The sequence below is a fragment of the Artemia franciscana genome, chromosome 1 (assembly GCF_032884065.1).
Source record: "Artemia franciscana chromosome 1, ASM3288406v1, whole genome shotgun sequence".
NCBI classification, from domain to species: domain Eukaryota; kingdom Metazoa; phylum Arthropoda; class Branchiopoda; order Anostraca; family Artemiidae; genus Artemia; species Artemia franciscana.
The window spans coordinates 19,120,017-19,147,082 of NC_088863.1; positions in this window are offsets into that span (position 1 = coordinate 19,120,017).

Consider the following 27,066-nt stretch of genomic DNA (forward strand, 5'->3'; position numbering starts at 1 on the left):
TTGGTTTTAGGTCAGGGTACTTCGTATCGAAGAAATTGTCGTAAAAACTTCGAAAAAGACTCTTTCGATTGGAAACTAGAAGGGCTAATTAATAGCCGACAGTGATTGGATGGTAACTATCACCCCTGTCATATCCACCATTCCCCCAAAAACTCCCAACCAAAATTATGAGGTAGTTATTTTGTTTAACGAAGTTAAAAGGCGCGGGAATTCGGTCTTTGAAGATGACAACCCTGCAAAAGCCCTTGGGGCAAGGATTGTAAGTTATGTCCTAGGGACATATAAGGTTTATATAGAAAGGGTGATTGTATAAACTTCGGAGCAAGCTCATTGGATTGACGATCAGAGCCAGAAGTACTACTACTGTTTATAATATTCAGAGCGAGAGGAGGGTGGATAGCCCCTTTCCCCTATACCTCTTATTTCCCAAAATGCAACTTATGGAAATTTGGAGATGGCCATTTGTTGTCCTATAAATTTCAAAAAAGGCTTGTTCGATCCGAAACTTAAGGGGCTAGTGCCCCTTTTAATAGTCATCAAAAGTGATTTAAGGGAAACTAACCCCTCCTCACACACCCATCATTTCCCCAAACACGTCAAATCAAAATTTTAAGATAGCCATTTTGTTCAGCGTAGTAATAAGGTCCAGAAATTATGACTTTGAGGATGACAACCCCCCACTCGCTTCCCTCGGGGCCAAGGTTGTAAGTTATGCCCTTGGGCCATATAAGGTTTTTATAGAAAGGGTGGTCACATAAACTTCAGAGGGATTCAGTGGATTGGTAATCCGACATTCTAGTACCCTTTTTAGGATCCAAAGGAATCGGAAGGCAGAGAAATCTCCAGCAGACCTCGTATTTTCCCAAAAAGCCTCTGACAGAAATTTTGAGATAGCTATTTGTTGTCGTAAAAAACTTAAAAAAGGATTATTCGATTGGAAATTATAAGGAACTTTTTTAATAGTTAAATTTGATTTGAGGGCTACAAGCCCCCCCCTCATGCCAATCAATTCCCAAGACACATCTGATTAAGATTTGGGGATAGCCATTTTGTTCAGCGTACCTGAAAGTGCTGGAAATTGTTTCTTTAAGGATGACACCCCCAAAAGCCTTCAGCGCAAGGAATTTATTATGCCCCCAGAGCATATAAGGTTTTCGTGGAAAGTGTGGTCGTATAAACTCCTGGATGGAGCTCATTTGATTGGATATCTGATGTTCTAGTTCCGTTTTTAATAGTCAAAGTGATTGGGGGCAGCCCCCTCCTCTACGTTTTATTTTCCAAAAATGAATTCGATAATTTTAAGATAGGCATTTGTTCACAAATAGCTGAAAGATCATATAAAAAGGCCTTTGGGGAAGACAGACTCTCCCAGAGTCTGGGGATAAGGGTTGTAAGTTATGCCCCTAGGTTATATAAGTTTTTTTTATGGAAGGAGTGGTCATGTGAGCTAATAGATACAGAGAAATAGAACAGAGGCTAATTTGATTTGAAATGTTCCCTTTTAAAATTCAAACATGAAGGAGATCAACTAGCCCCGTCCCTGACATCCTCTTTTCACAAAACACATTTAATTGAAATTGTGAGATGGCCGTTTTATTACAAATAGTCCAAAAATAACATAACAGTGCCTTTAGGATGGACAAAATCCCCCAGAGCCAATGGGCAAGGATAGTAGGTTATGCCCAGGGCATATAAGGTATTTAAAGAACGGGTAGTTGCATAAACTTTGGATCTGATGGAGGTCAATGGAAGTCGGAAGTTTCAGTGCTCTTTTTAATAGTCAAAAGTAAATGGAGTAAACGTCAACCCCTCTCTGCGCCTAAAGCATATAATTCCCCGAAACATATCCGATCGAACTTTTAATAGAGCTATTTTGTTCAGAATTGTTGAACGGCTTAGCGTTAGGAATGTCAGCCAACCCACAGTCCTAAAGACAAGGGCTCCGTTCATTGTCTAAACATAGCATGTTTTATTGAGAAAAGTATACATTTGTTTTAAGAAAGGTACTGAAAACAAAACATGTTTGAAAGGTTTTAACTTTTCTTACTTTCATAAATAAAAATTGTCAAAACTTTACGCAATAAATATCAGTATTTGTCAATTAAACTGACAATCCACGGTCATTTTTTATTTTTTTTTTTTTATTTATTTATTTTTTTTTTTTTTTTAGTAAGGCCCAAATTGTGTTCAATTCCTAAGAAGGCATGGGGGTTATCAACCCTACTCATGTAATTTTTGCTTGTTTTGAGTTTGCCATTTAAAACATAAAATCACCAAGAAAGGATAAACACGAGAACAATAAATAGCCAGTAAAAAATGAAAAAATTATTGAAATATTTCGGTCAAGATCTGCACTTGACCGTCCTCAGTGTAGAATAAAACTTATAGAAATATAAAAAACCAAACCTTAAAACAAAACACAAAAGTAAAATAATATTTGCATTATTTTTCGTTTTTTTCACTGGCTGTTTATTGTCCTCGTTTTCTACATATCATCGCGACTTTATTTTTTATCATGAATAGTCAGTATTTTGAACTAAATCAAAACACAATGTGTGCATTCAGTTTATCAGAAAGGCTTATCTGCAATATTTTAAGAATGGCTGAGGAAATTAAGTTCAAAATTTCAGGGCCTGGTGAGGAGGTTGTTGAAAAGAGGCCGTAGGGCAACTATCCACTCCCCTCCCATTCCCTTTATAGGTACCCTCGCTCCAAAGACATCCATTGAAAATATTGAAATAGCAATCTTGTTCAAAATAGTCTAAAGGTCAAATAGCTATGTCTCTGGAGATGAAATAACTCTCCATACCCCCTCGGGTAAGGGATTTAAGATCTGCAAATCATATCTTATATATATACATATATATATATATGTATATATATATATATAGATATATATATATATATATATATATATATATATATATATATATATATATATATATATATATATATATATATATATATATATATATATATATATACATATATATATATATAAATATATAGTGTTTGTGCTGTTACATTGATGATTTCTCTTTTCATAATATATAAATATCCAAAGAATGGCTGACTACTAAGCAAGTCGTCACGAGTCGTCGCAGTCATAGGCAGTCGCCGTCACAAGCAGTTGTGAATGAAGTCGTAAGTAGACAAAGTTAAAAGTAGTCATTATTGTAAGTAGTCTTTGTCACAAGTAGTCATAGTCACAAGTAGCCTTAATGTAGTCACTGTAGGAATAGCAGTATTAGTGGCCCTGAAAATTTATTTAACCCATTTATTTTTAACCCATTAAAAATAAATTTATTTTTAACCCATTAAGTCGTTATTCCACGAGTTCAACCCATTAAATTCCAATTATCGCAGATAATAAATAAACTTTATGCGTCATTTCTGGTTTTAACGAATCCTTGAGAGCACAATTCATTCCAGATCTTTGTCTTTTTGATTTATATTTACTTTCATTGAAGAAAACTATGTCTGAAGTACTTGGAATACTGGCCTGTTTTTTGTTGAATAGTTGATGCTTAGAATTAAGAATGACTTCAGTTTTTTACCGTTAGTAAATTCAGATTATAACACCTTGACCTTATGTTGTTATGTTGACTAGAGGAGAGACCCAGAAAGATATTGTGCTTAGATTTTGATTAAATAAAAAAAAACAAGTTTTTAATTGAAAGTAACGAGCGACATTAAACCTTCAAACGAACAGAAATTATTCCGTATATGAATACGCTCTTTACGCTAAATTTAGCGTATACGCTCTTTACACTAAATTTTTTTTATTGTTTTAAAAAGTAGCGTTGTGAGAAAAAGTCAAACTTTAGCGTAAACATCGGGGCATTGAGGAGGGGACTGCCCCTTTTGTATACGGAATAATTTCTGTTCGTCTTAAGTTTTAATGTCACTCGTTACTTTCAGCTAAAAGTTTTTTTGTTTTTTTTTTAATTAAATTTCTGAAAGTTTTTGAATTAATTCAGGTTTTGATTTTGACTCACTGTACATGAATGATTAAAACGAAATTTGTATATTAATTACTTTTTTTTTGCTAAATGGCTTTCTCAAAGGTCTTATTGGACTATTTTAAGAAAAAAGTGTCGGGGGAGGGGGCCTAGTTGCCGTCAAATTTTTTTGGCTACTTAAAAAGGCCACTAGAACTTTCAATTTTATTTACGAATGTTTTTATTAGTGATAAATACACGTAATTTATGAATTAACTAACGTATCAAACTTATACATTCGTATAAATTTATTATGTAAATGAGGGGCTCACCCCCACCCTCCGTCAATTTCTCGCGCTTTATGCTAAAGTTTGATTGTTGTTCCAATTCTTTAAGAATGACCCCTGAATCACAAAGGCCGTTTTATTAGACTAAATAGCTCTTTTCAAATTACTAAAACGCTTTAATGTAAAGAGCGAGGTATTGAGGAGGAGACAAACCCCCTCATATACGTAAAAATTTCTGTTCGTCTTAACTTTTAATGCTGCTCCTCACTTTCAGTTGAAAAAACTTGTTTTTGTTGTTTATTTTCTCATTGTTTTTTAAATGAAGCTGGAAAATCCAGCGTCTCTCTTTCCCCCATAAGAACTCCCTCTATGGAAGCATCCTCCCACTTAACCCCCCTTCCAATCCCCCAACTCCCCCACAACCAGAAAATATCCCCCTGAAAACGTTTGTATACTTCCCAATAACCGATACTATATGTAAACAATGGACACATTTCCTAGCTTGGATCCCTTCCTCCGAGGACTGCAGGGGATTGAGTCGTCCCCAAAGACATATTTATTAAGTTTTTCGAATATGCCAAACAAAATGGTTGTCTCAAAATTTTGATCCTGTAACTTTGGGAAAAATGAGCGTAGAAGGGGGCCTAGTTGCCCTTCAATTTTTTTGGTCACACAAAAAGGCCACTAGAACTTTTAATTTCCCCTGGAATGAGCACTCTTGCGACATTCTAGGACCACTGGATTGATTCGATCGCCCTTGGAAAAAGATAAACACGCATCTATAATCTTTCTTCTGGCAAAAAATACAAAATTCCATATTTTTGTAGATAGGAGCTTGAAACCTCTGGAGAAGGCTTCTCTGATAAGCTGAATCTGACGGTTTGGGTTTTATTAAAATTCTAGGATTTTTAGAAGTTGTTTTCCCCTTTTTTCAAAAATAAAGCCAATTTTCTCTAGTTCTTAACTTTTGATGGGTAAGACTAAACTTGGTGAAACTTATATAATTAAAATCAAAATAAAAATTGGATTCTTTTGATGTATCTATTGGTATCAAAATTCCGTTTTTAGAGTTTCGGTTACTATTGAGCCGGGTCACTCCTTTATGCAGTTTGTTACAACGAACTGTTTGACAAGCCAAAACCTTTTTTCGAAGTTTTTCCTTTTTATTAAGTTTTTTCCTTCTCTGTCTACTTGCACCATTAAAATAGAGTGGTAATTACTTTTCGTTTAATAATTCTACAACCATTTAGTTGAAGCAACAGTTTCGAGATTGGTTAATTCAAAGACACTTTCAAATGCTAAAAAACTGTAAATTGAGAGGATGATAAAGAGAAAACACTAATTATCGCAATTTTTTGACTTGAATAATTAAAACTTTTATTTCCATTAAATAGGTCTTTCTGCTTTTTTAATTCCTTTTAACGCAGCTTTTTCCACCTTTTCAGGATTGTCAAACAGTTTGTAGTAAAAACTTCAAGTAAGGAGCGACTCAGTCCAATAGTAAAAAATTAAATTTTTATGCTGATTCCGAATATAAAAAATTTCTTTAGTTTAATATTAGTCATCAAATGCTACAACCTTAAGAAAACTTGGCTGATTTTTAATGCAGGGGAGAAACACCCCCCCCCCCAAAAAAAAAGTCCAGTGATCTTAAGGAAAATCACACCATCAAACTCAGCATATCAGAAAACTATGATGCAAAGGTTTCAAGTTCCTTACTACAAAATATGGATTTTTTTGTATTTTGTTTTACCAAAAGAAAGGTCAAAACTTTGTATTTTTTTCCTAGGTGCGATTGTATAGAGCAAGTGGTTGTAGAATATCAGTAGAGGGTTCTTTCAAACAGAAATTAAAATCTATTGTGTCCGTTTTAGAAACTGAAAAGATTGGAGGCAAACTAGCACTTCCCCCCGCGCACATTTTTTCACAAAGAAATCTGATTGAAATTATGAGATAGCCACTTGGTTTAGCATAGTTGACAGGTCAAATAACTATGCCTCTAAGGACGACATTACCCCCAAAAACTCCTACGGAAAGGGCTTTAAACTATAAAAGTTCCACAAATTTTACATAGAGTGTTTCTTATTGGGAAATATACGATATCATCGGGAACCGATATTTTTTTTTGGGGGGGGGGGATTTTACACTGGCAAAATTCTCCTGGGGTAGTGTTTCGGTGGATATTTTCCACACGAAGAGGGGGATTTCTCTTGGCATTATTTGAAAATAGATAAGAAACTAAATAAAAAAATAAATCTCAACTGAAAGTGAGGAGTAACATCAAAACTTAAAACAAAACAAAAATTATTCTGTACAAGCCCCTCCTCAATTACCTGCTCTTTAACTAAGGCTTTTTACTGCTCAAGAAAAGCGTCTTTGTCAGATTCAACGGCCCTTGTGTTTCAGTAATTGTCCCTAAAGAAAGGACAAAACTTTTTGTGACAAACATCCAAACATTGCTGAAAACAGCGAATGATGAGGAAGGGGGATCTCCCCTCATGTATCAAATATTTTTTGTTTGTTTTAAGTTTTAATTTTGTTCCTTATTTTCAGGTTTAAAAACTTGTTCTTTTTCTGTAGGCTATATAATTTAATCGTAATATTGACCTGAATTCACATAGGTGTTTTTCCCCTCTGAATAGGTTTTTGCACACTGACTCAAGTATATTTAACCAAATTGCGAAGTTTGATCTGTGCAAAGCGTCGAAAAGATGAATATAGTACTAGGTCGACAAATATTATCTACTTTCTGTCTTATCTGTTTAAGCTCTAACAAAGTAAAAGAGGGACAGCAAAAAAATTTGGCAACGAACTTATCCATATAGCATGTTTCTTGGAGACAGAATTGCAAAGGCTTCGAATAAACTTTTCATAAAAGTACAGTCCAGTCCCAAGAGAATATATCTCCACCTTGAAAAAGCACTCCTTATATTTGTGTTAATTTAAATACATTTTCTCTAAAGGAAAGTTTCAGGGAATGTTTGAAAGGAATTATTTGAAAGTTGTTAACCAAGTTTTTGCACTGCTTCATGCACATCCCGGTTCATAGAAATGGCTGGGTTTTAGTTTTATTAAATAGAAAAAACAAGTTTTTAACTGAAAGTAAGGAGCGATATTAAAACTTAAAACGAACAGAAATTACTCCGTATATGAAAGGGGATGTTCCCTCCTCAACACCCCGCTCTTTGCGCTAAACTCTTTCTCTCAAATCTACTTTTTAAAACAGTGAAAAATTTTAGCGCAAAGAGCTGGGTGTTGAGGAGGGAACATCCCCTGTCATATACGGAGTAATATCTGTTCGTTTTAAGTTTTAGTATCGCTCCTTACCATCAGTTTAAAAAAACTGTTTTTTTTTATATTTAATATCTGAACGTTCTTGAATTAATGCGTTTTGAATTTGGATCTCCGCACATGAATACTTAAAACGAAATTTGCATATATTTTTTGGCTAAATGGATTTTTCATAGTTTTGATCAGAAGATTTTGAGGAAAAAGAAGGGGAGAGGAGGCTTAGCTGCCCTTCAATCTTTTGCTTACTTAGAAAGGCAACTAGAGCTTTTAATTTTTTACAAACATTTTTATTAATAAAAAATATACGTAACTTCTGAAATAACTTACGTAACGAACTTCTATATTCATGTATTTGTATTACGTATATGAGGGGGTTTTCACCCCCCTTTAATACCTTTCTCTTTACACTAGAGCTTAAATTTTGTCCCAGTTCCTTAAGAATGACCCCTGAATCACAAAGGCCGTAGAAGAAATAGTTGAAATTACTAAAAATACATTAGCGCAAAGACCAGGTATTTAGGCGGAGGTGAACCCCTCATATTTTTAATAATTTTCGTTCGTTTTGTTTTACTGCTGTTCCTTACTTTCAGTTGAAAAAAAAAAACTTTTTCATATTATGTTTTCATTGTTGTAAATAATATTAGAAAATCTTGCGCCCCCTTCATGGAAATACTCTCCTCCCATGACCAATTCCTCCATGGAAAGATCCTCCCATGTAACCCCCTCCAATCCACTCGCTCCCTATCCAATAAAAAAATTCAGCTGAAAACGTCTGTACACTTCCCAATAATTATTATTATATGTAAAACTCTGGTCAAACTTTGTAACTTGTAGCCCCTCCCCTAGGGACTGTGAGGGAGTAAGTTATTATATTATTGGTTATTATATATTATTATATTATATTATATTATTAAACCCATAGTTATTGGGTTTTTCGACTATGCTGAACAAGAAGGCTGGCTCAGAATTTTGACCCGTTGACTTTGAGAAAAAATGAGCGTGGGATGGGGTCTAGGTGCCCTCCAATACTTTTGGTCACTTAAAAAGGGCACTAGAACTTTTAGTTTCTTATAGAATGAAGCCTATCACAACATTCTAGGACCACTGGGTCTATACGATCACCCCTGGGAAAAAAAGCAACAAACAAATAAACACGCATCTGTGATCGGGCTTCTGGCAAAAAAATACAAAATTCCTTATTTTGTAAGTAGGAGCTTGAAAATTCTACAGTAGGGTTTTCTGATACGTTGAATGCGATGGTGTTATTTTCGTTAAGATCTTATGACTTTTAGGGGGTGTTTTCCCCCTATTCTCTAAAATGAGGCAAATTTTCTCAAGCTCGTAACTTTTGATAAGTAAGACGAAATTTGATGAAACTTATATATTTTAAATCAGCATAAAAAATCCGATTCTTTTGATGTGACCATTAGTATCAAAATCCCATTGTTTAATGTTTCGTTTACTATTGAGCCGGATCGCTCCTTGCTACTGTTCGTTACCACAAACTGTTTGAAAATATACGTAACTTAAGCATTAACTTTAAGCATGATCTGATTGTTTAATGTTTCGTTTACTATTGAGCCGGACCGCTCCTTGCTACAGTTCGTTACCACGAACTGTTTGATTACTATTGAGCCGGATTGCTCCTTACTACTTTTCGCTACCACAAACTGTTTAAAAATATACGTAACTTAAGCATTAACTTACATAGCAAACTTCTATATTCTTATATTTTTAATTATGTAGATGAGGGGGTTTGTCCCCTCGTTAATACCTCGCTCTTTACACTAAATCTTAAGTTTTGTCCCAATTCTTTAAGAATGACCCTTGAATCAGAAAGGTCGTAGAATAAATAGCTGAACTTACTAAAAATACTTTAGCATAAAGAGCAAGGTATTTAGGAGGAGAAGAACCCCTCATATGCCTAATAATCTCTGTTCGTTTTAAGTTTTAATGCTACTCCTTACTTTTAACTGAAAAAACTTTTTTATGTTTATTTTTTCATTGTTTTTTATTGTAGTAATGCTAGAAAATCCTGCGCAATTTTCAGTGAATTTGTCTTCCCCCATGACAAATTACTCCAAGGAAAGATCCTCCCACATAGCCCCCTAACCTCAACCCCCCTCCCAACCAAAAAATGTATACTTCCGTCTGTACACTTCCGAATAACCATAGCTGTATGTAAACACTGGTCAAATTTTTTAAGTTGCAGCCCCTCCCCGGGGACTGTAGGGGACTTAGTCATCCCCAAAGACATAGTTATTATGGTTTTCGACTATAAGGAACAAAATGGCTATCTCACAATTTCGATCCGTTGACTTTGGGAAAAATAGAGCATGAGAGGGGGCCTAGGTGCCCTCCAGTTTTTTGGTCACTTAAAAAGGGCACTAGAACTTTTCAAGGACCACTTGGTCGATACGATGACCCCTGGGGAAAAGAAAGAAAGAAAAAACAAAAAAGAAACAAATAAACACGCACCCGTGATCGGTCTTCTGGCAAAAAAAATACGAAATTCCATATTTTTGTAAATAGGAGCTTTAAAATTCTACAGTAGGGTTTTCTGATACGTTGAATGTGATGTTGTGATTTTCGTTAAGAATTTAGGACTTTTAGGGGGAGTTTTCCCCCTGCTTTCTAAAATGAGGCAAATTTTCTCAAGCTTGTAACTTTTGATAAGTATGACGAAGCATGATGAAACTCATATATTTTAAATCAGCATAAGAATCTGATTCTTTTGATGTGTCCATTAGTATCAAAATCCCATTGTTTAATGTTTCGTTTACTATTGAGCCGGATCGCTCCTTGCTACTGTTCGTTACCACAAACTGTCTGAAAATATACGTAACTTAAGCATGAACTTATATAAAAACCTTCTATATTCTTATATTTTTATTATGTATATGAGGGGGTTTGTCCCCTCGTTAATAACTCGCTCTTTACACTAAATCTTAAGTTTTGTCCCGATTCTTTAAGAATGACCCCTGAATCAGAAAGGCCGTAGAGTAAATAGTTGAAATTACTAAACATACTTTAGCATAAAGAGCGAGGTATTTAGGTGGAGAAGAACCCCTCATACGCCTGATAATCTCTGTTTGTTTTAAGTTTTAATGCTACTCCTTACTTTTAACTGAAAAAACTTTTTTATTTTTATTTTTTCATTGTTTTTTTTTGTAGTAATGCTAGAAATCCCTGCACAATTTTTATTGAATTTCTCTTCCCCCGTGACAAATTCCTCCAAGGAAAGATCCTCCCACATAGCTCCCTCCCCTAAATTCCCCCCCCCCAACCCAAAAATCCCCCCTTAAAACGTCTGTACATTTTTCAATAACCATTACTGTATGTAAACACTGGTCAAAGTTTGTAACTTGCAGCCCCTCCCCCAGGGACTGTAGAGGAGTAACTCATCCCCAAAGACATAGTTACTATGGCTTTCGATTATACGGAACAAGATGGCTATCTCACAATTTTGATCCGTTGACTTTGGGAAAAAAGAGCGTGGGAGGGGGCCTAGGTGCCCTTCAATTTTTTGGTCACTTAAAAAGGGCACTAGAATTGTTCAATTCCGATAGAATAAGCCCTTTTGCGACATTCTAGGACTACCTGGTCGATACGATGACCCCTGGGGAAAAAACCCAAATAAACACGCATCCGTGATCTGTCTTCTGGTAAAAAAAAAATATAAAATTCCACATTATTGTAGATAGGAGCTTGAAATTTCTGGTATAGGATTCTCTAATACGCTGAATGCGATGGTGTGATTTTCGTTAAGGTTCTATGACTTTTAGGGTGTGTTTTCCCCTATTTTTCAAAATAAGGCAAATTTTCTCAGGCTCGTAACTTTTGATGACAAAGACTAAATTTGATGATACTTATATATTTATCATCAGCATGAAAATCCAATTCTTTTTATGTATCTTTTAGCATAAAGTTCCGTTTTTTAGAGTTTCGTTTTATTGAGCCGGGTCTACATTTTCGTTACCACGGACTGTTTGATAAATGGAAATAGAAAAATCCCCAAAAATTAGGCAGACTATAATAAGAAAATATATTATATCTATTGTAAGACCACAGATGATGAATGTGTGTCGTAGAGCTCCATTGTATATCGTACGTTTGGCAGAAAAGATGGGGAAACTGAATTTTGTGGGTGACACTAACAAAAATGAATCACCTGTTTTTTTTTTTGTTTTTTTTTTTTTTTTAAACTGTGCAAGTTCTTAGTAAGAGATCTTTCAGCAGCCCCTTAATTTTGAAAAAATTAGAAAAGAACTTTACTAATTCTGTTATTTTTATAATTCCTTTCACCTATTCCTGTCACTATAACAATTACAATACTTTTGTCGTAAATTGCTGGATTAGCGCTGTCCAGAACCATGAATTTTCTTTTCCATTTCAACTGAAAGTAGGGAGGAGCATTAAAACTTAGAACAAATCGAAATTATTTTGTATGAGGGGGACTTCCAAATCTTTAGTGCTTGAAAACTCTTCAATAAGAATACATGATATAATGAATTTTATGATATAATTTTCATTATGTCTTCTTCCCTTATTGGCTGTATTTATGCCCTTTTTAAAAATAAGACACGGTTTTCAGGCTCGTACCTTCAGGTGGGTATCTGGGTATTCAGGTGGGTTGAAATTTAAAGGTTAGAATCATTACAAAAGCCAACTCTTTTGAGGTTTACACTATTATTAAAACTGCTTTTTTAAATATTTTAATTACTACTAACACGAGTCACTCTTTGCTTACATTTTGTTACCCCTAAGTGCTACTGTTTAAATGAAAAATTTAGAATACGGAATTGCAGCTAGTTGGTATTTGTGAGTGTTTATTTACTGGCGGCCTTTGGAAATAAAAGAACTAAAAACTTTTATTTTTGGAGAAAGACACTTTTATAACACTGCTCTGTTTCTAAAGCATCGATAATTGTAGGATAAAAAAACACACTGTAATCAGAATACTTTTTAAAAAGACCATTCATTCTTATAGCATTAGTAAAAATACAGTCTGAGTTACGCGTAAACAGTGGGTAGCTGAAAGGGTAGCAGCCCCTCTCAAATGCAGGATTTTTTGTGATCGATTTGATTTTCAATGCCACTTTTTACAGTCATGTTGAAAAGCTTGTTTGAATTTTATTCTAGTTAATTTTAATTTAAGATTATCAGTATTGTAATAATCTTCCAAGGATTTTCACTAACGGTAATGGCTTTTAAATTCATAATTTTATCGGTTTGATTCTTTCTTATTGGAATAACTGTTTTTACTTTTAATATTTTGTGCTATTTTCTTAGGTATTATTTTAATACTATAAGCAGTAAGATTTTCCTTAAGAGCTGTCTGTTTTATGCGATATTCAGGCCATTCTTTTCTTTATTATTAAATAATTTTTTTTTTAACTGAAAGTAAGGAGCGACAATAAAACTTAAAACGAAAAGAAATTATCCCGCATGTGAAAGCATCTGTCCTCTCCTCAACGTCACACTCTATATGCTAAAGTTGTATATTTGTCACAACTCTGCTTTCTAAAACAATAAAAACTTTAGCCTAAAGAATGTATCCCCCTATTTCAACAACCAGGCAAATTTTATCAGGCTCTTAACTTTTGATGGGTAGTTAAATAAAAAAAAAAAACAATTTTTTTTAGCTGAAAGTAAGGAGCGACATTAAAACTTAAAACGAACAGAAATTAGTCCGTATATGAAATGGGTTGTTCCCTCCGGAATCCCTCGCTCTTTACGCAAAAGCTTTTAATTGTTTTAAAAAGTAGAATTGTGGCAAAGAGTCAAACTTTAGAGTAAAGAGCGAGGGATTGTGGAGGGGACAACCCAGTTCAAACACGGAGTAATTTCTGTTCGTTTTAAGTTTTAATGTCGCTCCTTACTTTCAGCTAAAAAAATTAGTTTTTTGTTATTTAATTTCTGAACGTTTTTGAATTAATGCATGTTTGGTTTTGGCTCTCCGCAAATAAATTATTAAAATAAAATTTGTATATTCATTCTTTTTTTGGCTAAATGGCTTTCTCTTAGTTTTTATCAGACGATTTTGAGAAATAAGGGGTAGAGAAGGAGGCCTAGTTGCCCTCCAATTTTTCGGTTACTTAAAAAGGCAACTAGAACTTTAATTTTTAACGAACGTTTCTATTAGTAAGAAATATACGTAACTTAAGAATTAACTTACGCAACAAACTTTCATAATATTATATTTTTATTGTGTATACTAGGGGTTTATACCCTCTTTAATACCTCGCTCTTTACACTTAATCGTAAGTTTTGTCCCAATTCTTTAAGAATGACCCCTGAATCAGAAAGGCCGTAGAATAAATAGTTAAAATTACTAAAAATACTTTAGCATAAAGAGCGAGGTATTTAGGAGGAGAAGAACCTCTCATAGGCGTAATAATCTCTGTTCCTTTTGAGTTTTAATGCTACTCCTTACTTTTAATTGAAAAAAAATTATGTTTATTTTTTCATTGTTTTTTTTTTTTAGTAATGCTAGAAAATCCTGCGCCCTTTTCATTGAATTTCTCTTCCCCCATGACAAATTCCTCCAAGGAAAGATCCTCCCACATAGCCCCCTCCCCTCAACCCCTCTCTAACCAAAAATCGCCTCTGAAAACGTGTGTACACTCCCAAATAACCATTACTGTATGTAAGCACTGGTAAAAGTCTGTAACTTGCAGCCCCTCCCCCGGGGACTTTAGGGGAGTAAGTAATCCCCAAAGACATAGTTATTATGGTTTTCAGCTCTACGGAACAAAATGACCATCTTACAATTTTGATCCGTTGACTTTGGGAGAAAAAGAGCGTGAGAGGGGGCCAAGGTGCCCTCTAGTTTTCTGGTGACTTCAAAAGGGCACTAGAACTTTTCAATTCCGTTAGAATGAGCCCTCGTGCAACATTCTAGAACCACTTGGTCGACACAATGACCCCTGGGGAAAAGAAAAAAACAACAAAAAAAGAAACAAATAAAAACACGCACCTGTGATCGGTCTTCTGGCAAAAAAATACGAAATTCCATTTTGTAAATATGAGCTTGAAAAATCTACAGTAGGGTTTTCTGATACGTTGAATAGGATGATATGATTTTCGTTAAGATTTTATGACCTTTAGGGGGTGTTTTCCCCCTGTTTTTTAACATAAGGCAAATTTTCTCAGGCTCGTAACTTTTGATAAGTAAAACGAAGTTTGATGAAACTCATATACTTTAAATCAGCATAAGAATTTGATTCTTTTGATGTATCCATTAGTACCAAAATCCCATTGTTTAATGTTTTGTTTACTATTGAGCCGGATCGCTCCTTACTATAGTTTGTTACCACGAACTGTTTGATTACTATTGAGCTGGATCGCTTCTTACTACGGTTCGTTACTACAAACTGTTTGAAAATATACGTAACTTAAGAATTAACTTACGTAACAAACTTCTATATTCTTATATTTTTATTATGTATATGAGGGGGTTTGTCCCCTCGTTAATACCTCGCTCTTTACACTAAATCTTAAGTTTTGTCCCAATTATTTAAGAATGACCCCTGAATCAGAAAGGCCGTAGAATAAATAGTTGAAATTACTAAGAACACTTTAGCATGAAGAGCGATGTATTTAGGAGGAAAACAACTCCTCATATGCGGAATAAGCTTTGTTTGTTATAAGTTTTAATGCTACTCCTTACTTTTAATTGAAAAACTTTTTCATGTTTATTTTTTCATTGTTTTTTGTTTAGTAAGGCTAGAAAATTCTGCACTTTTTTCATTGAATTTCTCTTTCCACATGGTAAATTCCTCCAAGGAAAGATCCTCCCACATAGCTCCTCCCTTTAACCCCCCCCCAACCAAAAAAATTCCTTGAAAACGTCTGTACACTTCCCGATAACCATTACTATAGGTAAATACTGGTCAAAGTTTGTAACTTGCAGCCCCTCCCCCGGGGACTGTTGGGGAGTAAGTCATCCCCAAAGACATAGTTATTATGGTTTACGACTATGCTGAGCAAAGTGGCCATCTCAAAATTTTGATCCGTTGACTTTGGAAAAAATTGAGCGTGGGAGGGGCCTAGATGCCCTCCAATTTTTTTGGTCACTTCAAAAGGGCACTAGAACTTTTCATTTCCGTTAGAATGAGCCCTCTTGTGAAATTCTAGGACCACTTGGTCGATACGTGGACCCCTGGGAAAAAGAAAGAGAAAAAAACAAACAAACAAATAAACACGCACCCGTGATTTGTCTTCTGGCAAAAAATACAAAATTCCACATTTTTGTAGATAGGAGCTTGAAACTCTTACAGTAGGGTTCTCTGACACGCTGAATCTTATGGTGTCATTTTCTTTAAGATTCTACGACTTCTAGGGGGTGTTTCTTCCTATTTCCTTAAATAGTGCAAATTTTCTCAGGCTCGTAACTTTTGATAGGTAAGAATAAACTTGATGAAACTTATATATTTAAAATCAGCATTAAAATGCAATTCTTTTGATGTAGCTATTGATATCAAAATTCAATTTTAGAGTTTTGGTTAATATTGAGCCGGGTCGCTTTTTACTACAGTTGGTTACCACGAACTGTTTGATACTAAACATAATGAATGCTATATATTTGCAATCAGCAAAGTAAACTGATTATCTTGATGTATTAGAGCGCCAGATTCTGTATCGTGCACCCGCCCATGCCGGAAGGTTCAAAAATGCTGAGAACGGATCTTAGGGAAGTCGACCATGCTGAAAATGAATACCGTAGGTCGCATGTTCGCCGTTGGGGCGTTTCTGAGATATAGGCCAAAAACGCCAAATTTAGCCTATAACTAAGTGTCATGATTCAAGATTTTTTTTTTGCAAGTTGTTGGGTTGACGAATCCGGCGTAATGTTGTATCAATCGAAAGAAGAGATCTAGATCTAGACGAATATGATTTTTAAATTAAAAAAGCACTATTTTTTCTCTATTTACTGTAGTTTCAAAATAAGTGCGGTAAAATTTGACAAATATATCAAAGAAAGGCTAAAAACTCGAAATTTCTTCAAGGTAAAAAACTTTTTTTTCATATTTGAAAAGAAAGTTCATTCAAGTTTGTACAATTTGAGCTAAAAAAAATATAAACTATTTTTATTTTTAAAAGGTCTAAGATTTTTGTTTGTATTGTCACTGAAATGATCACTAGCCGTATCGTGAAAAAGGACATAATTTTGTTTTTCTTCAAAGGGTAGGAATACGCTAAACTTCCTAACTGTTTAAAATTTTTAAATTTACTTAAAAATAGAAACAGCTTTTAAAAAAATGTTGACTAAAAAAAGTGTTTTTTTTTAAGAATGGACGAATATGTTTTCTGGTGTACTAAGGCGCTTGCAATTAACTTTTTGGGACCTGATTTGCCACTGATACGACTGAGATATTTACTGCATGAAAGAATTCTACTTCACAGATAGATTCAGTTGGCACACTGGAGTTGTCTTACTCGGCGTACCTGTAAAATTGGGTAATAGTAACTGATTAGGGACCTGTTGTAATTAAAAGTAAAAGGTATCAAATCAAACTTCTAAAAATATTCCTCATTTTCTTCTTCCGAGAATTCAGATGGGACAAAGTCAGACTTCCTGCATATCCTCCTCGTTCCGCGGTAGGAGCACAAGCTGCAGCATCCTTTCATTTTGAGTAGCTACAGTCTTTCCTGCATCTTCCCCTTTTGCCTCTGCAGTAAGCTTCCAGACTTGATGCTTCCTTATAGCTTGAGACGACCGCATCTACTACCCCTTCAGCTATCTTCCATCCATGGAGGAGTGGATCTAGAATACTCAGCCGAGCCGGTACTGACGACTATGGCGACTACGACTCTGACGAGATTATCCATGTAGCGAATGTGGCTCTTCGTATGCATGGCTTGAAGGTGTCGTCAGAAGGTGGCAGTCTTCTCATATCTTGTTTCTGGCACCAAATGTAAGCCCTCACACTGGCCACTGAATTGGATCCGGCCTCTTTACCGTACATTACAATGACCAGGGATTTTGATAGTTCGTAAACTTCTCTAAACACGTCAACTGAAAGATTCCCTTCTGCATCCTTGATCCGCTCTGTCAAAGACACCATTTTGAGGCAAAAGTTGGAGACGCCGCGGTGTTTAAGAAAGAAGCTTTCCCGACGCCGAAGAAAAAGTTTGTTGTGTCACACCCTGACAGACAGTGCACGAATGGTAATATAATCTGCTTCTGTTTGGACAAGTGGACTCCATCCGCCTGCTCGTGTACTGGGATAATGTACGTCATGTTTGTGTGTCGACTGACGTCATGTTTGTTGACTGACGTCATTATAAGGATTGAGCTGTATGCGTTATGAAGTTGTTTGTCGACTGACGTCATGTTTGTCAACTGATGAAATTACAGACCGGGACACCGGGACACAAATGACGACCGGGACACAGGGAATAAAAATGACGACCGGGAAACTCAAAAAGAAATTACAGACTGGGACACTGGGACACAAATCATGACCAGGACCCAGGGAATATAAATGACGACCGGGACACAGGGACACAACAACAACGGGGACGCCGGGGCACAGGGAAGATATATAAATGACGACCGGGATACAGGGATTGTTCGAAGAGGAATACGGATTGTTTTTCCCATGGACAATTATATGTTGCATGTTCAACAGTCAGTAAACCTGACAATCTGTTTATATGCACAGACAATGGGACAGCGAAGAATGTTGTATATTCGCAAGTTTTACGTAGTTAAAAACATATATATATATATATATATATATATATATATATATATATATATATATATATATATATATATATATATATATTTATATATATATGTTTTTAACATTAATATATGTGTTTTGTTTATATATACATATATATATATATATATATATATATATATATATATATATATATATATATATATATATATATATATATATATATCACAGGTGGGACACAGGGACACAACTACAATGGCGCGTAACTAATATGGCGCGTAACGACTTACGCGCACGGGGGGGGACTTGGGGGGCGCGAAGAGCCCCCACCAACTAGGTGTTGGTGTCTATAGCTAGTATAGAATAATTGAGAATATCATTGGGTTTCAATCACGCAACGTTTCTGTATAGTATGCTCAAGAAAACGCAAATCATTAAAGCAAGATTGTTGAAACCTTTCAATATTCATGGTAGGCCCTAGTATCATACTGGATATCATTTTTTTTTCTTGAGAGGGTGAAAAACTAATTAAAAACACAGAATTAGCAAAATTCTCTTGACCACCAATGAGAGTCATAATGTTAGAAAAAGCTAAACTTTCAGTCAGGTTTGGTGTATTAAACCCCAACTCCTTGTCACTTCTTACCTTCCGTCAATTATCGCAGTTCATAGATTCCTGAAAATAAACCAAAGATCAGCTTCCTGAACTGAGTGTTAAACCTAGGCGATAAAATCTCATCCTAGGTGGAGTCTATCGGAAACCAGTGGACCAGTAAAAACACTGAGTGATAAGAGAACAGGGCTCCATATGTAGTGGCTGGTGGATTCTACCTCATAACTAAGACACAGACTTTAGAGGGTGTCGATCGGCAGCCAGGAACAATTCTTCTACTACATTCTCTCGGAGGAAGGCAGGGATGAATGAACGTCATGCCAGCATTCTACCACATAGCCATTGATGCAAGTAGGCAATCATTCCACCTTAAGCTATATTTTTGTAGTACACTGTAGGTGATATTAAAAAAGAATTTCAAATGTAATTCATGCTTTGGTCACCATGGGAATGTATGGTAGGTTCAGAAGTATATTTCCTAGTTGCCTTGTTAAACCTATGGTTTCTTGGTTACTTCTTCGGAAATGATTACAAAAACCACAATATATCCGAAGTTTTTTTCATATCTAAAGTTAAAAAATATATGCAACCGTCTACAAGAAATTCACAGATAATTGGAATTCTCCATACTTTCTTTTGGAGGTAGAAGGTGGTCGATTACCACACCCGATTTTGCATGTGTTAAGGCCCTTGCTGTCTCTAGGCTTTTAATTTAATATGACTTGTAGATGATCAACTCGTTCATTATATTCTATGTAAACCTGTTCCGTTTAAGTGTTGAGTAGTGAGGGCATTGTGGATTCCACAACATCCTTGTATTCCACAATGTCCATATCCCTTGATTCCACGACAGCTAGCAGGTGTTAAATAGGTCATAAGTAATGTTTTCTAAGAAATGCAGGAGTCTACTACATCATATGGAGTATTTGCTTTTGATTGCCACGTAATAGGAGTTGTTACAGGGCAAGAAAAAATTTGTTACATAATGGGGTTTGCTCACTCTTGGTTGTTACGCAATAGGACTTGTTAGAGGGCCAGGGAAAACGCTGTTACGTAATGGGGTCTGTTCACTTTTGGTTGTCACGTAATAGGACTTGTTAAAGGGCCAAAAGAAGCTGTTACATAATAGAATTTGTCTACTTTTGGTTGTTACGTGATAGGTTCTGTTTGTTACATGATAGAAAGTGTTTAAAACCCATGAAGGCCAGGGAAAAAACTTCTAGGGCCTGCTAGTGGGGAACCCTCAAGACGCCTGACCCCAGCGAGCAATTCACCACCCCTTAAAATCCAGTTAAAAGGGGGAACTAGCAGGTAATTCCAATGGGGCTCTAGCATCCAATAACATTGGGGGTCCTAGCATCCAATTTTACCGGGACCCCTAACCTAACCACTGGGGCCCCCTAGAATCCAATTTGACTGGGGGGCTCAACAACCAATTCCAACGGGTGCCCTAGCATCCCATTCCACTGGTAGCCCTAGCATCAGATTTCAAAGAAGCCCTAGCATCCAATTTCACAGGAGCCCCCAACCTAATCCCTGGGGGCCCTAGCATCCAACTTCAATGGGAGTCTTAGGATCCAATTTTTTCGGGCCCCCTAACCTAACCTTCGGGTGGATACTAGCATCAAATTTCACCAAAGGCTCTAATATCCAACTACATCAGGGGACCCTTAGCAACGAAATTCATCGATAAGACGTTTTTTAAAGACATTTCTCTTCAAGGCGTTTCAAGACACCCCAAGACGTCTTGTAAGACCTTTTTTTCAAGATAGTTTTTCGAGAAGTCTAAAGACACCCCAAGACGTTTTCTAAGACCTCTTATCTTCAAGTTATTTTCTTCATGATTTCTTAGGTTCTTATGTAATAGGGATATTTATTTATATTAAAGAATAGCTATTGGGATGCCGCTTCGCACCACCCAGACACCTAGCTGGTAGGGGCGCTTCTCTCCCCCCCCCCCCAAGCCCCCACGCGCTTGTAAGCCGTTATGCGCCATATTAGTTACGCTCCATTGAAGTTGTGTCCCTTTGTCCCACCTGTGAATATAGATAGATATATACATGTTTTTAACTACATAAAACTTGCGAATATACTACATTCTTCGCTGTCCCATTGTCTGTGCATATAAATAGATTTTCAGGTTTACCGACTCTTCAACATGCAACATATAAATGTCTATGGGAAAAACAATCCGTATTCAGATCTATACCTCATTATTCTAATAATTGCCTTTGAGCATTGTTGATGGTGATTGCTAATCGAACATTCCCTGTGTCCCCGTCGTCATTTATATATCCCCCTGTGCCCCCCGGCGTCCCCGTTGTAGCTTTGTCCCTCTCTCCCAGTCGTCATTTATATTCCCTGTGTCCCGGTCGTCATTTGCGTCCCGGTGTCCCAGTCTGTAATTTCTCTTTGAGTGTCCCGGTCGTTATTTATATTCCCTGTGTCCCGGTAGTCATTTGTGTCCTGGTGTCCAGGTCTGTAATTTATCTTTGAGTGTCCCGGTCGTCAGTTATATTCCTTGTGTTCCGGTCGTCATTTGTGTCCCGGTGTACCGGTCTGTAGTGTCATCTTATAATGACGATATACAAAGCCTGATATACTTATAAAGACGTAATATGCAAACCCACAAACAAACAAAGATGCATATATACAACTTATATATATATATATATATATATATATATATATATATATATATATATATATATATATATATATATATATATATATATATATATATATATATATATATATATAGTTTCTTTTTTAGTTTTCTTTTTTTTTAATTTTGCAGCTTTTTCTAGTTTTTTAGCTTTTTTTACTTTTTAGTTTTTTACCTTTTTTATTTTTTTCCTTTTTTTAAGTTTTTTTCTTTTTAGGTTTTCTTTTTTTAGCTTTTTTCGCGACATCTTAGTTACGCGCCATTGTAGTTGTGTCCCTGTGTCCCACCTGTGAACATAGATAAATATATATATATATATATATATATATATATATATATATATATATATATATATATATATATATATATATATATATATATATATATATATATATATATATATATATATAAATAAGTTGTCTGTCTGTCTGTGGATCAGGTGACGTCATGTTTCTGTGTCGGCTGACGTCATGAAATTAGTTGTCAGGTGACGTCATGTTTCTGTGTCGGCTGACGTCATGAAATTAGTTGTCGCCATTTTTGCTTTGACGGTGACGTCATTCAAGATATTTAAGACATATGTTCACGTAGAAATCTATTAATGTTTAAGTTTACAATGACTGATGAACTTACCATGGCAAAAGCCGATGAAGATGCTCAAAGAGTCTATGCCAAAAAACTTGCTGCTGATAGAGAAAGTCAGAAAAGAAAGCGTGCCGAGGAACTACCAGAGCAACGCGAAAGCAGACTTGCTGCTATAAGAGAAAGTGAAAAAAGAAGGCGTGCCGAGGAATCAAAAGAACAGCAGGGAAACAGGCTTGAGGCTGATAGAGAAAGAAAGAACAGAAAGCATGCCGAGGAATCAAAAGAACAGCAAGGAAACAGGCTTGAGGCTGATAGAGAAAGAAAGAACAGAAAGCGTGCCGAGGAACTACCAGAGCAACGCGGAAGCAGGCTTGCTGCTGATAGAGAAAGTAAGAAAAGAAAGCGTGCCGAGGAATCAGGGCAACCTGAAAGTTATTGCCTGGCATTCAGGTACAAACCAGTCGATGATTATAGCTTGAGTAGATGTGTTCAAATCGGGACAATGTCTAAAATTTGTCCCTATTGCAAGGCCTTGAAATTCAATGGTGAAACAATGAGAATGTGTTGCGCCTCAGGAAAAGTTAAACTTCCTCTATTAGCTGCACCACCGGAGCCATTGAAGACTTTCCTTACTGGAACTACGTCAGAATCTAAGCGTTTTTCGTCAAAAATCAGAAAATACAACTCATGTTTCCAAATGACGTCGTTTGGAGCCCAAATCGAAAATCCAGATCAATTTATGTCTACTTTCAAAGTAAAAGGGCAAATTTATCATAAAGAAGGGTCCCTTCTACCATTCTCAGGCGAGAATCATAAATTTTTACAATTGTACTTCATCAGTGATAGAAATTCTGAATTGAATGCACGTTGCGAAATTTCTCCCAACGTTGAAAGGACAATCATTTCCCAATTGCAACATCTTTTCCACGAAAATAATAATTTAGTGCGTCTGTTCAAAACAGCCATCGATTTGATGCCTACTGATACGCATAAAATTGTTATTTCCGCTGACAAAACGCCTTCTGGCCAACATGTGCGTAGATAAAATGCTCCAACTATCGACGAAGTGGCAATCGTTATGGTCGGTGATCAGTTTTTACCTCGAGATATTATTCTTCATAAGCGAAACGCTCAGTTGTTAAGAATTGCTGAAACTCATCGATGCTACTATGCCCTACAATATCCTATCATTTTTTGGGATGGAGCCGACGGCTATCACTTTAATATTAAATTGATGAATCCAGCCACTAACAAAGAAATGAATAAGAAATGCAGTGCAATGCATTATTATTCCTATAGACTAATGATTCGGCAGGATGAAGAAAATTATATTTTAAAATGCCGTGAATTGTTTCACCAATTCGTCGTGGATATGTATGCTAAAATTGAATCAGAACGTTTGCTATATTTCCGCCTGAATCAGACCAAGCTCCGCTCTGAACAATACATTCATTTGCGAGATGCAGTTATAAATGACGGTAATACCACAAACGTTGGAAGATTAACAATTTTACCTTCGTCATATGCTGGCAGTCCCCGTCATATGCATGAATATGCTCAAGATGCTATTGCGTATGTTCGTCTTTATGGTCGTCCAGATTTATTTATTACATTTATATGTAATCAATCTTGGGACGAGATACTGCAGCTTTTACTTCAAGGACAATCGGCGGTTCATAGGCATGACATTACGGCACGTGTCTTCTGGCAAAAGATGAAATCACTGATAAACTACATTGTAAAACATGAAGTGTTTGGGTCAGTGCGATGCTGGATGTACTCAGTGGAATGGCAAAAACGAGGTTTGCCACACGCACATATACTAATCTGGCTACATAAAAAAATTACTTCGAACGAAATTGATGATTTGATTTCCGCTGAAATACCTGATAAAAATGTCGATAAGGGGTTACATGATATTATTGTAAAAAATATGATACATGGACCTTGCGGTGCACTGAACGAAAATTCACCATGCATGGCCAAAGGAAGGTGCACAAAGCAATATCCTCGACTTTTAGTATCAAACACAATTACTGGCAATGATGGTTACCCACAATATAGAAGAAGATCTACTGAAGATGGCGGTAAAACAGCAATAATAAAGAAGCGTAACGGTACCACCATCGAAGTAGATAACCAGTGGGTTGTTCCATATTCCCCATTATTATCAAAAACATTTAATGCACACATAAACGTTGAATACTGTAACTCCGTAAAGGCAATCAAATACATATGTAAATACGTCAACAAAGGCAGTGACATGGCAGTTTTTGGCTTGCAGCCCGAAATCAAAGATTTCGATGAAATCGTAGAATATCAGGCTGGAAGATACATAAGCAGTAATGAAGCTGTTTGGCGAATTCTTTCATTTCCGATACATGAACGTAGTCCAGCTGTTGTTCACTTAGCGGTACATTTACAGAATGGTCAACGTGTTTATTTCACGGAAACCAACGTGCAACAAAGAGTCCTGAATCCACCGGATACAACATTAACAGCTTTTTTTTCGCTTTGCAAAAATGATTCTTTTGCAAAAAAACTGCTGTATACTGAAGTGCCTTCGTATTACACGTGGAATACTAAAAATAAAGTATTTGATCGTCGAGAACAGGGTAAGTCAGTCGACGGCCAACCTACCATCTTCAAAGATACCACGATAGGAAGACTCTACACCGTTCACCCCAATCAACATGAATGCTTCTTTCTACGCCTGCTTTTGGTGAATGTACCCGGTCCGACATCCTTTGAGTATTTGAGGACTGTAAATGGTACTATACATGACACTTACCGTAGTGCATGCCAAGCTCTGAATTTATTGGAGAATGACCAACACTGGGATAACTGCATCAATGACGCGTGCGAAACGTCAACCCCAAGTCAAATTCGTGCATTGTTTGGCATCATTTTAACAACTTGCTCTCTATTAGCTCCTACAGAGTTATGGGAAAAATATAAGTCAAAAATGTCCGAAGATATACTCCATCAAAAACAGTTAGAGACGTCAGATATGACTTTTGATTTTACATCAGAAATTTATAACTACACTTTAGTTGTTATAGAAGATTTGTTCGTAAGTATGGCAAACAAACCTCTTCAGGATTTGGGAATGCCTTTACCTAACCGTATCGCTGCTGTTTCGATATGTGTAGAATTGGATCGTGAACAAAGTTACAGTACGAGTGATCTATTGTCGTATGTACAAAATAACATTTCCAAGTTAACGTCGGAACAAAAAGACATTTATTATACGATAATGCATTGTGTCGATAACAACGTTGGAGAAATTTTCTTTTTGGATGCGCCAGGAGTTACTGGTAAAACGTTTGTGATAAAACTGATTCTGTCATCAATTCGATCAAAAAATGATATAGCGTTGGCAATTGCGTCGTCCGGAATAGCTGCAACATTGCTGCCTGGTGGAAGAACTGCTTATTCCGCTTTGAAATTGCCTCTGAACTTGCATTCTACCGAAACTCCCACGTGCAATATTTCCAAATCATCTGGGATGGGTAAAGTATTGCAGCAATGCAAACTTATTATTTGGGATGAGTGCACAATGGCACACAAAAAATCGCTCGAGGCTCTGGATCAATGCTTGAAAGATTTGCGAGGGAAGTCGAAACCCTTTGGCAGCACCTTAATATTGCTTGCGGGAGATTTCAGGCAAACATTACCTATAATACCTAGATCAACTCCTGCAGACGAAATGAATGCTTGCCTGAAAAATTCTAATTTATGGGCACACGTAAAAACATTAAAATTAACTACAAATATGCGTGTCCGATTGCAAAACGATGACTCTGGTCAAACATTTTCAGATCAATTGCTGGCAATGGGAAACGGAAAGCTCCCAGTAGACTCAATTTCAGGACGTATACATCTACCTGCTGATTTCTGTAATTTAGTGACGTCCAAAAATGAATTGATTGAAAAAGTATTTCCGAATATTCTAAAAAATTATAAAAATAATAAATGGCTAAGTGAAAGAGCGATTCTCGCACCCAAAAATATAGACGTCCACGAAATCAACAATATTGTTTTGACCAAGATTCGAGACCAGGCAGTCCTTTACAAGTCAGTCGACACAGTTTTGGAACCAAATGAAGCGGTTAATTATCCATCTGAATTTTTAAATTCCATAGATCTTTCAGGGTTTCCACCACACGTGCTACAACTAAAAATAGGCATACCAATAATACTTTTAAGAAATATAAACCCACCAAAGCTTTGCAATGGCACTCGACTTGCCGTAAAAAAGACAATGGAAAACCTAATAGAGGCCACAATCTTGACAGGGCCTTTTGAGGGTGAGGCTGTTCTTATTCCTCGCATTCCCATGATTCCAACGGATCTGCCTTTTCAATTTAAAAGATTGCAATTCCCAATTCGATTAGCATTTGCAATCACCATTAACAAAGCTCAAGGTCAATCATTAGAAAAATGTGGTATAGATCTTAATACTGATTGTTTTTCCCATGGACAATTGTACGTTGCATGTTCGAGGGTCGGTAAACCTGACAATCTATTTATATGCAGTGACAATTGGACAGCGAAGAATGTTGTATATTCGCAAGTTTTACGCAGTTTTTTGTATTTTGGAACCAAATGAAGCGGTTAATTATCCATCTGAATTTTTAAATTCCATAGATCCTTCAGGGTTTCCACCACACGTGCTACAACTAAAAATAGGCGTACCAATAATACTTTTAAGAAATATCAACCCACCAAAGCCTTGCAATGGCACGCGACTTGCCGTAAAAAAAAAAAAATGGAAAACCTAATAGAGGCCACAATCTTGACAGGGCCTTATGAGGGTGAGGCTGTTCTTAATCCTCGCATTCCCATGATTCCAACGGATCTGCTTTTTCAATTTAAAAGATTGCAATTCCCAATTCGATTAGCATTTGCAACCACCATTAACAAAGCTCAAGGGCAATCACTAGAAAAATGCGGTATAGATCTTAATAGAGATTGCTTTATCAATGTA